At 39.0% G+C, this 12,220-nt stretch overlaps 1 protein-coding gene across 1 annotated transcript in view; it reads left to right on the forward strand.

Annotated features, from left to right (window-relative positions):
• The window catches only part of LOC108900460 (protein SOGA1-like), a 115,038-nt gene that overhangs the window by 43,051 nt on the left and 59,767 nt on the right, over positions 1–12,220 (forward strand).

Here is a 12,220-nt window from a genome sequence, read left to right on the forward strand (position 1 = left end):
GCTTTATATTTACACAGGACAGTGGAAAAGCACTGGGTAGGTGGATAGAGGTAAGAAAGAGAGGAAAAGGATGACAAAGACAAAAAAAATCCCAGCAGGTGCAGGGACACCTTAGACACTGTTGGTGGAGGACAACACTTTACAGTGGAATAGAAAAAGAGCAGATGGTTGATGGATTCTCTCTCACAGATTTAAAAGGTTTACAGCTGTTAAAAGCTGACTGGAGTGCAGATTATCTCACCGGTGGGGAACAAACTGGGGTGGCTTAAATGGTTCCACTCTGGTCTCTGTTGGGAGCCATTGTGTCATTAGATAAACAAACACATACACACAGACATGTCTGAGAGCAGTTACAGTACAACTACAGTAAGAGGGCAGATCTGTACACATTGCTGGGCCTGGGTTAATTCTGTTTAAGATTAACAGGACATTTCCAGATAGAATCACAGTTTTCACACAGTAGGTTTGACATTTTGTCATTACGTTTCAAATACTGTGTCAATCCATCTGATAGATGTTAAGATATGAACTGCTTCATGGCACACTATCCAATAATTGTCAGCCAGTGTCTCCATTTTGGGATTGGAGCTTTGCAGCTTTCTTGACATTTTGAAAAAGATGTGTAGTTAATCTATCTCACAATAGCCTCTTTTGAGAGGTAAAGCTGCTGCTTCAAAATGATTTCTGCGACTAAGGAGCACAATTTAAATCTTCACTCCCCTAAATAGCTCATCAGATCATCAATGCGATTAAATGTTTGTGCAGTCTTCTTCTGTACAGCAATGGACTTGAGAACAAACATGGATTTCACTGTGACATTTATGATTTTTTCCATTGTCATATGAATGAAGCCTCCCTGGGTAATTGTTAATCAGTTCAGCAGACTGTGCAGCAGCTTCAGCCTGTCTCTGGTTTTTCTCAGTTTTCTCAGTGTCGAGCAGATAAAGCGAGGAGGCTGGAGCTCGCCCACAGCCAAATCAATAGAGGCATTTAAATTTTTTAAAAGGATAGAGTGCCTTTGAAATTAATGGATTCACGCTTGGCTAAGTGAAAAGGCCATGCTTTCCAATGGATGGCACTGGTATGGACCTGAACAGACCCTGAACTGGAATCAGTCAGCACCTTTTCAAATCAGTTCATTTAAAGTTGTCTTACCTTTTCATAATGTCAAATTTCTTGAGTCAGTCAAACTTCTTTTCAGTGCTTCTCTATGTTGAACAGGTCAGCAGTATCAAACTTGTATGAGCTGAAATTCTAAAGTTCAGCAGGTCATATTGTTTGTGGTCTAGCTTTTATTTTCTTGTTGAAGCTTTGCAGTTGAACTTCTCTGCAATGAGAGACAAAAGGCATATATTTTAGTGATTAATGATGCAGAGAGTTTTACACTGTGTGGATTAGGGTTGAATGATTTTTGGAAAATATCAAATTACTTTTTCACAATATTTTTTCTGCCAGATATTGCAATTGTGATTTGCTACATCAAGTCAAGTCAATTTTTATTTATATAGTCCCAAATCACAACAGATGTTATCTCGAGGCACTGTACATGTAGAGCAGGCCTAGACCGTACTCTTTAGATTATATTATTTACAAAGGAGACTCAACAGATCCCACCATGAGCAGCACTAGGCGACAGTGGCAAGGAAAAACTTCCTTTTAAGAGGCAGAAACCTTGAGCAGAACCAGACTCAGGGTGGGCGGCCATCTGCCTCGACCGGTTGGGTTGAGAAAGAAAGAGAGAGAGAGGGAGGGAAAAAAAAAAATCATAATCATTTTTGAAAGTCAAGCTTCAGTCCAGGATTCACTATATACGATACATGTAAAACATGTTATGGAGCATTACCATTTAAGATATCATTGAAATATTAACTGCTCTGTGTACTAATCCAAGGATGAAAATGAAAAAATACAAATCCAAAATGTATTTATTCCAACAATAAATGGTCATAGATCATACACATAATGAACCATAGAACAATTTTCACAGAACAAACAGTATCGCTACATTCTCCTGACTTCTCTGCAGTAACTTTACATCGGTCATACTGCTGCCTGTGGTGACTTCTCAAATGCTGATACACTGAGGGGGAATGACAAGAGACTGACAGGCACAGCCAATTAAAATTCTGAGGGATTTGTCTCTGCAAAAAATACAAAATACATATACAAATTAAGCAATATTAACCGAGACGGTGTGCTTTAACATCATTTGAGCACGACAGTGATGTGGTCAGGACCGCAAGCATCACTGAAGTGCTCAAACAACGTTAAAGCACACCCTCGAGTGTAATATTGCAATTATATAACTATTACCAACAAAGTAAAATGTATAATCAAAATCTTTTCATGTTGAGGAGCAATATGCCTGCAAAATTAAAAGGTTTTTGCAAGTGTTTTTCCCGTTTCCATCGAAATACATGGGGTCTGACTAATAACTGGAACACGATCAGTCACGTCAGTGGACTCCTATGTGTAATGGAACCGAGTTTACCACTACAGCAAATAATCAGAGCCTTAGTAACGACCTAGCAACAGAAATGATTTTCTAGTCCCAGATGAGTGAACTCTGAGCTGACGTTAATGCTTTATCGAGGTCTCAGACTTTACTGAACTAAATCAACAGCCTACTGCACAAATGAATGCTTACTTTTATCAACCACGTTATAACAAAGACACTGCATTTATTTACTCACACAGATGTAGCTTCTGCAACTGTAAACTTTTACATGAATTTTAAGTTATAGCGCCGTGTCACCGACACAGCTGATGGAGAAAGCCAAGGCGCTTGCGCCGAGGTCCATAAGCATCACTGAGGTGCTCAAATGACATTAAAGCACACCCTCGAGTGTAACATTGCGATCATACAACTATTACCAACAAAGTCAAATGTATATGGCGGAGTAATATTTTTAGTGATGAGTAAGGTGTTGTCATGCTGATTTGAGCACATTCTAAATGTCTTGTTGACCAATCAGATTGCTTGGTCGGAACTACTTGTTGTATAATCTAACTTAATGTTAGCTAGTTCATTCTACCATTTTCCCTCATCCCCAAATCACATGAGTTAAAATCGCAGTTTTGGCAAATCATTCAGCCCTAGTGTGGATGATAGATAATGTGGACTAAATGTGGTAATTCATTGAAAAACATATTAAATATAAACTAGATTTGTCTTTTGATAGTGCTATGAGATGATTATAGTTAAAGGCCAAATGTAGGAAATTTGGCGACCAAGTTCAGCTGAGGCTCATTATTCTTTTCCATATCTGTCTGTAACTATTATTACACATTTTTGTATATTTCAAGACTCTTTTTCTGTACAAATGTAGTTTTTAATCACAGCCAGGAATTCTGAGGCAGTGCCCCAAATAAACTTGGATATGTGGTGAAAGAAAATTGCTTCTCTAATGGTGGCAGATGAGATTCAAATAATTTTGTGTTTTTTGTATTTGCTGTTCCCAACATTTATTTTATGGTTTATGGCTGTTTCACACTCTGGCACACAGGAAAGTTACTGGGGAACTCAAGGTTAACTTACTGACTTAAGCATATCTGTGCTGCAATTTCTTGTTACATAACAGTTGCCGTATACACTGACACCAGTATATCTGCAATAAACTAATATCTGCTGATAAATGTTTAGCTTTAAATGATCACATGGCAAATGGATCATGGCGAATGGAATTAACATTTTGCCAAAGGACAAGAATGAACTTCCAAGCTTAAGAAAATTATGCAATTTATAATTCCAGTATTTCTGGAACTTGTATGGCCACAATGGATGAAAAGAGAAAGAAAAGATCCACAGAGACTCAAATTTAATCTGCAGGAAGCCAGGGAGCAGGACTTCACAGTCCCGCCCACACTGTTTGATTGACAGCAGGAAAATGCAGTGGATCAATAAGCACTGAGCACCAAAGATGGAAACAACCAAATGTCTTATACATGAAAATGTAATAAAAACCGTCTTTAGCAGCTCCCCCATTAATAGACTTGACTGACCCTGTGCGTGCCAGTGGATTAGAGGTTTACATGCTAATGGTGGATGATGGATGTGGAGGTTTACTGCTGATGGATGATAAATGTGAGCTCTGATGCGTATTGGTGTCGCTCTGCAGTAGTAGCACTCAGCTGCACGAAACCACAGCAAGGAGATTTACGTGGGTTGTGGCGGCAGGTCATTTGTTAAACACACATGTAGGGACAACTCTTTTTCTCCTTTCTCATCATCTTTCTTCTCCTGTCCTCTCTCTTTTCCTCCCCTGTCTTTCCACTTCTCCTCCTGCCACCTTTTTTCCGTCACCCCCTCCTTGGATCCAAAGTGAGGCTGTGTGACATCATCACCATGCTGCCAGCTCTTGTTGTGATGTGGAAGCAGAGACGTGGAAATTGAGTAGCTGGCACTTTCTGCTGATGCTTAGTCTGGCTGTGCCGCAGTTACTATGGCTACATTGCCGGGGTCATGTGTGTTGCTATGGTTACGCTTCTACTGTGTAGACCCACAGCAGCTGTAAGCCTGACAGAGAGTCGAGCTCTGTACTGTTTAATGTAGAACCGTAGCTATTTTCCCGGATACTTTTCCTTGTGCTTAAAAATGACTGATTGGACAAAATGAAAAAAAAAAAGAAAAATACATTTAGTTTTTGATAGTTGATGATGATTTGTAGTTGTTCAACCAAGTGAAATTTTACAATAAATTTTACACCTTTTTTGCAAGAGTTTTTCAATTGATTTCAAATTTGAAGAGCCAGTTTTAGTTTGACCAGTGAGATTCATTCTTGACCCCATGAACACATAACTGTGTGTACTGCATTATGTTATCATCACCTAACTGGCATCACAATGCCCCAGCTCTCCCTCAGGCCTGTTGTAAAGGGAACAGTTACCCAACAGTAATGATGATCTCCTAACATGCCTGTTAATAATGTTTCATTGTAACTGTTTCAGGGTTGTAAGCCTGTGTTGCATAATTCACAGTTCCATACTTCCATTGTGCTGTCCTTATTAGAATAGATCAGTGCTCTGCTAAGCTTGGACAGGCTGGATTGTACGTCGCTCCTTTCTGTCCTTCCTCTTTCTCTCTTTCACTCTTTCACTCTGTTAATTTCCTTCCCATTGTTTTTTGTTACCTCTCCTCTTTTTCATCTCTGACCTTGCTCCTTGCTGTTTCTCTTTCCCTCAAACATCAAGATCAGTACATTCCTCAGCTCCCTGCCTTGCATCTATCTTAGCTGTGTTCTTTTGTTCAGTTTAATTAAATGTCGCTGGTTTGGACTTTTGGAACTGTTCATTTGGGTTCATATGTTTGGAGAAATGTGGCTGTGTTTGGTGCAAGCATTTGGCAAAGTGCAGTAGGAAGGCAGATTCAACTTTAGCCCAAACTGAGACACAGTTTTCACAGTCATTTCATGGCACAGTCATTTACCCTCAAAACGGATTCTTTTGACCTCATAATAGAAAAATATTCAGATCACAGTTTCATAAATCAGTGTAGGCAGCAGCCACAGACAGAATATTGAGTTTAGTGTTTATGTTCAGAGATTTTCAGTGTTGCACAGGTAGAATCATTTGTCTATCCCTGTGTCCAGGGGTTACACACATAACCTGCCTTTTGGTCAACCTACATAGAAGTCATAACCAGTATAGAGAATTCTTGTCGACCACAAAATTTGATTTAAAAAAAACATGAAACATTTTTGGCCCACTGCCATATTTAAGCAGGCTACTGTGTCATGGAAACATCATTTTTACATTTGTGCTGCTCACTCAGACTCACATTTATTTTTAGATACATTTCAATAACCACAAAAAAACATGGCAATGATTCTCTTAATTTGACCTTGAATAGCCATAGTATTACATAAACATTTTGTAATAATTTGGGTTGATGCTGAAACTCTGGTGTTTTTATATTTTTACTATTAATATTATAAAATATCTCCCCAAGTATTAGAAGTAGTCTTTTTTGCTCCATGAGATACTGAGGTATGCTGTTACCAGTAATACTGTGCTAAGTTGTTTGTTCATATCATCAGAGACACATTATCACAGGGTGTCAAGTGCGCATGCAAACAGTTGAACCTGAGTGCAGCCTCTACCACCATTCCGGGTGGAAACAGCTATACCTATATCCACTGTATGTCTGCTCCATATACATATACAGTTCTATCTGTATATCTAATCTGTTTCTCCTTTTCCTAACTGGTGAGTTATGTAACTGGGATTGAAGGAACAAAAGAACATTATCTGTCTGCGCTCACTCTGATGGCCAAGTTAGGTAAAAGTGCTGAGTGGTTGTGACAGTCGTTTCTTGGTTTGTGAAATTAGTTTAAATGGGGTTTGTGTGTGTGTGCGTGTGTGTGTGTGTGTGTGTGTGTGTGTGTGTGTGTGTGAGAGTGAGCAGAGCCTCCTTCCCAGGACTCTGATTAATACTGATTAAATGAAAATACATTTGTCACCATTTAAAACCTTTTCTTAGGTTTCAGATTGATTTTGTTACATTCTGAACTCTGAACCTGTTTAGAGAATCTGATGGACCTATTGCATAGGTCCCCCTCAAACTGGCAAAACAGCTCTAACCTGTTGGGGCTTGGACATAGGATCTCTGAACATCTTCTGTAGTGTCTGGCACCGGGACATTGGCAGCAGATCCTTTGGGTCCTGTGGGTTGCCAGATGGGGCCTCCATGGATCTGACTTGTTCTGGATCATCCCACAGATGCTGGGTCAGATTGGGATCTGGGGAGTCTGGAGGCCAGGTCAACACCTTTGGCTCTTTGTCGTGTTCCTGGAGACATTTCTGAGCAGTTTTTGTGGTGTGGTGGGAACATTATCCTGCTGGGGGAGTCTCCTGATGGGCATTGTTGTTGGCATTGGAGGGGTGTGTGCTTGGTTTGTGACAATATTTAGGTGGATGGTACATGACAAAGTAGCGTCCAAATGAATGTCAGGACCAAAGGTTCCTCAGCAGAACATTGTGTTATAACGAGATGATCGATGTTATTCACTTCATCCATCAGTGGTCAGAATGTTATGGCTGGTCGGTGTATATAGTCCTGTTTATGCTGTTCTTTTGTTAATATTTTTATAATATTATCTTGTTTATATTTTGTTTGGTATTTTACTGGTATTTATGCCTTTTCTATCTTTTTCAATCCCTGTTGCTGCCGTAACAATGTAAATTTCCACGCTGTGGGACTAATAAAGGATTATCTTAATGTATGCATGTATGATGTGTCACTGTCTGTTAATGGGACACATAAAATTTTAATGCTTAAATTAAAGTGTAAATCCAAATATATTTCTATTGGTTTTCTATTGTTTCCTAATTATAGCTTTTTGGTGTTGCTGTCTGGCTGTGAGGTTGTGATAATTCACTTGTAGCAGGGCAGTGGTGAGCCTTACCCAGTTATCCAGTGCAATTTCTGGCTGGTTAATGAGCCAGAATGGAACTATGAGTATCTGGAGCATGACTGAGCAGAGAAGAGGAGCTCTAATGTAATCAAACATCGATTGACTGGTTGGAATAGATAGAAAGAGGGATTATTATGTAATGGCCCTTGTGGTGATGGTGGAGGGGCTTATGCAACTGCCTCAAGAGAACAGTGGCTTTAAGGGTCCCTGTGTTAACAGCTGTAAGGGGGAGGAATGGAGAGGAGAGAAGGTCAAGAAAGAATGTAGAAAAGAAGGAAGAAATGGCTGTGATTCTTATTGCATGACCACGAGGGACTGAGTTAGATATGACTAAATGAAAACGTAGGTGCTGTTGTCCCACAGAGAGCTGAGGTAAAATTTAGAACTTCTCAAAACTGGAAGGTGGGAATCAAATTATTTATGACACTTTGCATTGTTTGACATACCAGACACCCTAAGAATATCAACTGGGTGTGTGAGGCTACAAGTTGTCACAGTTAGAACTGCATACAATAGAACTACAACAATAATGCTTTAAGCAGCATTAATTTGTTCCCATTAATACCTATTATGCTAAATCAGTTGAGGCACTGCACTTTAATGTATTGATTTCATTTATATTGTGCAAATATTTGACCTGAATTGAAACAAAATGAGACATTGGACAAAGCGGAATGAAGACGTAGAAAAAATAAAATGTGACAGGTGGGCAGAGAAAAGGTGATAGAGCAGGTAGTACAGAGTACAGTACAGAGAGAGAGAGAGAAGTGAGATAAAGTAGAGAAGAAAATGAAAGGTAGAAATATGGTGATGGAAATATATAAGATGGAATACAAGAAATAAGAGAGAGGTGTGTGAGGTTTGGGAGGAAGGACATGCTCAGTGGTCTGGATGACTATAATGCAGTAAGAGAGGTTTATATCTGTCCTTTTGTATGAAGGCAAAGGATACCAGTGACCCAGAATGGTGGTCTCTATAATGGTTCACTGGTGTCCTTTGCCTTCACTGTAAAGAGACTCCGTGATATTCTATAATTTAGATGTGGTCATTTAGAGCAATGAATAACATGAGTACATTAGTGGTTTGAATTCTTGCTCAAGGACAAAGTAAATGTACATTGGTGGACACACATTTGGCTTGCTAACAAAATGCCACTTCTCGCTCAAAATGTGTATCAGCAAGAATTCGACTCTAAACTGCTAGCTGAAATTTCCACTATGCCTTCGGCGTTTAATATACTAGCAAGAGACTTTAACTGTGTTGTGGATCCTGAGGTAGGCCTAATTAGGACCACACCCTCTAAGACAGTGGTTCTCAAACCTTTTCCATCATTCGACACTTTAGGAAGGGGGAAACCTGTCCCCCATTGCCTTAACAAAATGGTTTTAAAACAGGCCAAATTTAAAAAGTTAAAATATTGAAAATATCTTGTTCAGATGATTGATTTAAGTGGGACCCTTACAAATCAAAAATCATGGGACATTGAGTGCCACAGGGTAGTATACTGGGCTTGTTATTTTTTCTGCTATATATAAATGACTTAAAAGCAGCTGCTTTGTGTAATCTCTTTTTATATGCTGATGATTCTGTTCTAATGGTAGCAAAGAAAGATAATACAGTGGTGAAGAACACTCTTAGTGAGGAACTTCAAAATGTAACTTTTTTCAAAATCAAAGAGAGAAACCTGGACCAATGATACACCAGCTGCCTTGTTTATGGACAGAATAAAGCATTATAGAGCAGCTCAACTTGGCAAACATGAGTTCATTGGATGCACTTTACTGACAACTTTTCAGTTTCTTCTCAAAGACATACAGTTTGCTAGCAAGTGAAACTGCCTGCAGCAGCTTTAAATGTAAAAAGAGCCATTTGAAAGTCTCCTGTTGTCAAGGTCAGTTTACTGAAAATTTGTCCTCTCCAACTACAGGAAAGTACATTTCCCTTTCATGGATATCTGGATTCAGCTGCTCACTAAAATGTTCTGTATATTCAGTGCATTGCCATCAGGGTTAACTGTTAGGACAGATAATGGAGGGAATAATAACATTACTGCAAGGCACAAGGCCAGACCATCACTGGTTATATGGTCAATATCCCCACTGTTACAGTTCATTAACCAGACACTGTTATTGTATGAGTCCAAGAAGGCAGCTGTGTGCACATGCTTCTATTAACATATGCTTCCTGAAAACCTGTTGGACGGATGTTCCTTTAAATAGGCTTTCAAATAATTATCACAAACATCGCCCACAGCAGCAAGGCAAGCCTGGACTTAAACAATATGTGAAAATGATTAGAGTAAAATCTACTATTAAATACCCTCTGTTGTAGCTTCTTCACAGAGTTAACTACTATTTCTATGGAAATTTTCAACTGCTTGACATAGTAGTGTGTTGTAAAATAGGATATGGAAGAAATAAAAACATTCATGAAATACTTTTAATTATGTTTATGTAAATTAAAAACCAAAAAAGTCTGAGAATTTAAACTTACCATTTTTGTGCTGAATTACATTTATTTGGATTATGAGAATATTGTAGTTTTTATCTGATGTCAAATTACACATAAAGGTAATGATTAGAGACTTATTTAGGCTAATTCAGTGTTACTATGAATTTATTATGTGAACTAATTATCATGTTAGAGACCAGCTCACTAACCGACAGTTAGCAAGGTAGTTAGAAATAATAAAGTCTCGGATGTTTTAATTCTGAGAGCTACCTCCTGTTGCTAAACTAAAGAATCCCAAAATTAACCCTTCAAATACATTTGTACCTTTATAAGCCAATAGACGTTTATTAAACAAAATAGGATTTCAGATTGACAGTTGGCTGCTTGTTAAATTAACTGTAGAGTTTTCGGAGCACCCCCGTAGCCAAATGGTTGGGGCGCATACTACATGGGCTTAAGTGCCCTAAGCATCTGGTCGAACCTGCTCTCTCTCCCTGTTTCCTGTCCTGTCTAAATAAAGGTGAAAAAAATATATATATATATTTAAAAAAAAAAATAAATAAATAAATAAAAGTAAAAAAATAACTGTAGAGTTTGGACAAACCAGCTGGAGTCAGGATTTATGAGCATGAGTTATCTTTGCGTAGCCTGCTTAGAGCACTGTGGCGATTCCCTCTCCATTTCTCAGAGGGAGGAAATTAATGGCTACCACCTAGTTGGTCCCAACACTGATTTGATCAGAGCAGTGGAGCAGAACAAAGTGGTCTAGTGTTGGTGTGTGTCTGTGCTTGAGTTTTCCTATCCAGGGTCTGAATCTCTGCCAGAGGCTTTATGAGAGTAATTTATAGCAGTAGAGACAGAGAGACACACACCGACCTTTAAATCTAACAAGTGACTGGCATTATCACTTGTGCAAGATTTAATGTGTGTTTTTTCTGGTTCATTTAAAGGTAGAGGTGATTTCACTCTCATCTCAGTATTTTAAACAATGTGATCCTACTCAAACAGACATATCTCCCAAAATGAGAACCATACTGGTTTGAAGTTGGCAGTGAGCAGCTGGAAAAATTAAGCTTATGATAACCTGATGACTGTTGTCTGGATGTTGTTTTATTTTTGGGGGGTTATTGTGCCATAAACAATCAGTTGCAAGTGATGTATCTCTGACATTATTGTCATTTGACAAAGAAGCAGTTGCCATATTAGTATTAACCATTTGTCACATTGATTAAAGAAATATGTTGATTTCAACAAGGTGGTTTCTGTTAGTCTACTTAAAACTACTTGTAAAGCTGAATCCATGTCAACCACATATTGGGGTAGAGACAAACTTGTTGCTTGTTTTGTTTGATGTCAGACCCAGTCTTGTTGCCTTCCTTCTCATCATCTTTCCTTCCTTTTCCTTTCATTTGAGTGGCTATGGCTCAGGAGGTAGAGCAGTCACCCTCCAATCAGAAGGTTGGTGGTTCAATCCCTGGCTCTTCCAGTCCACATGCCAAAGTATCCTTGGGCAAGATACTGAACCCTAATTTTGCCCCTGATGTATGAATGTGTTAGAAAGCACACCTGTAGTGTGAAGCACTTTGAGTGGTCGATATGACTAAAAAAACTCCATCTAAGTGCAGTCCATTCATGTCTCCTCTTGTCGTCTTCTTGTAATTTATGCAGCGCTAAACTTTATTTTCCCATGGGAAAATCTGCTTTGTCAGCAGCAGCCGCACAATAAAAAACCCAACAGCCCAACATGATGATCTTCTTGTTGATTATCTGCAGTCAGGGATGTTGCCTATTCTCAGCGTCTCCCACTCCCTCGTAATAATTTCAGCCAGACAGCAGGTCGATATGTTGGCCTGTTAAAAGCACATTAAGATCATCCCTTAACTCACAGCTAACTTATGAACACTTGGCTGTTCATATATTAGCTGTGTGCAGTTGTGTGTCTGCATTAGCATCTGTGTGAGTCACTTAAGCCACAATAATCAGGGCACAGCAGCCTGTAACTGGGTTGAAGGAAAACTGTGCTGTGTGGAGAACATTTGTCTTACTCAGTTTCCACTCCTGGTTGGGATGTAATTATCAATGCCACATCAAACATCATCTCAAATTCACACAGGGTACTTCAGGCTTTCTATCTGTGATTCTTTGTATTGTGTATTGCTGATTTATCCTGTCTAAAGTCTGGGAGAAGTGGAGTAAAGTCAGAGAAAGGAATGAAAAAGCCAAAAAAGAAAGGAGCTGACAAGATCAATGTGCATATTTTGTGGATGTGTCATAGACTGCATACGTTGACAGGAAAAAGGAAAAAAGGGGGTTGATCCATTTTTGAAAATCTTCAACAGCCAATCAGAGTGGGAGGA

This window comes from Lates calcarifer, linkage group LG6 (assembly GCF_001640805.2).
Source record: "Lates calcarifer isolate ASB-BC8 linkage group LG6, TLL_Latcal_v3, whole genome shotgun sequence".
Lineage (NCBI taxonomy): Eukaryota > Metazoa > Chordata > Actinopteri > Centropomidae > Lates > Lates calcarifer.